This window comes from Lycium ferocissimum, chromosome 1 (genome assembly GCF_029784015.1).
Source record: "Lycium ferocissimum isolate CSIRO_LF1 chromosome 1, AGI_CSIRO_Lferr_CH_V1, whole genome shotgun sequence".
Lineage (NCBI taxonomy): Eukaryota > Viridiplantae > Streptophyta > Magnoliopsida > Solanales > Solanaceae > Lycium > Lycium ferocissimum.
In genome coordinates, this window is record NC_081342.1 from 43,385,692 (window position 1) to 43,387,324 (window position 1,633).

Below are 1,633 nucleotides of genomic sequence, written 5' to 3' on the forward strand. Positions count from 1 at the left end.
ATAAATTCATTCCATAACTTAAAACACAAGAATCTTACCTTTTTCTTGAATTTTCAACTTTCCGCCAACGGAGTTCTTTCTCCAAACCAATTATACTATGTCGTAGAGCACCTCAAGCTTGTTAAGAATTCGCGAAGAACAAGATTTTTGAGTCAAGATTGAAGCTCCAAGAATTTTTTTTTCTTTTCTTTTCTCTTCTTTCTCCTCTTAGCCGTAGCCTTCTTCTTCTTTTTTCTCAATTTTTCTTGAAGTTTCTAATGATAATCATGCATGCTCATCCCTTATATTAATTAAGCACATGAAAAATCTCATTGTCTTGGGCCATAAATGCCATGGCCAGGCCACCCCATTTATTTGGGCCCAATTTTTCTTTTTTTTGAGCCCAATAGCTTAGAAATCATATTTTGCAATTTCCCGAAACAAATTTCCGAGATTCCAATTTTGCCCTTGGCCCTCTCCAATGTTCTCGTGTCAATATTTTTCATAAGTAACGACATACACACCACATAAAATCAAAGCATAGCCTTATTCTTACAAATCACAATTATGCCCAAATTTTCCGAATGCACAAAAACACGGGATGTAACACCTAGCTTCTCATTTGTCTCTTAAGTCTGGATAAGTAGAATTTCTTGCATACTTCCTGCGGGTCACCCATCATAGAATTGCTCCCACCGAGCACGCTTAACCTCGAAACTCTGGTAGAATCTGGTGTCTTAACGCTGATATAATCGCGTCCACTTCCTCGTATAACCTTTATTACATACCCTGGGGCAAGTCGAAGTCGTACCGATTCTGGAATATTTTCATAACACGTCCTTTCTTTGGAATTACTATTTTGCCCTTTTTAGTTCCGAATGCTCACCTTTCACTCGTGTGCATAACCACTTCTTATCCTGGGCCTCAAAGTTCCCGAGGTAGTGATCGCACCTTCGTCGTCGTGCCAATTCCATAACCCTTCTTGAAACATCGCATCTCGTTTATTGTCTGTTTATCGTATTTCCTTTTCACACTTCTTTCTCTTAGACATGCCCATTCTGGTAGGGCCTTCTTCATTATCTTCATTATTCAGATCCGCACACAGCAGTTATTAGCAATACCTTGCGGCTTACATATGTATACGACTCATCTTAGCCATACCGAGCCCCTCCTGTGGGCATCGTAACATCAATACTTGTCCTTGTAACTTTCCATATCACTTCTCACTTTCTTTCGTCGTAGGTAAGGCTCGCATAGGAGATTCCATTTTCCTAGGACTTGGCTCTATCGCACGATCATAGGACGTAAAGAAGGTCAACAGCTCCTAAATGCCCCGCAGCCCTCCTGTTTATAAATGTGGCCGGCTTCACACCCATAAACAGACTCTACCGACACGACTTTGCGTACAACCCTTGGACCGACCTCGCTGATACCACTTTGTCACACCCCCCGACTTTGCTAGGGTGTGATGGGCACTCGACCCCCGTGTACGAGCCGAGCGAACCCGCTAACTCTTATTACACATATGAACTCTTTGGATTCTTAAGACAAAATGAAGTAAAATACATAGCAATTTTTTTCAAAATCTTTTCGTCATTTCTCAAAGTAAATACAGATTGAATATATGAGGGCTCCGTATAATAAAACACGTCAA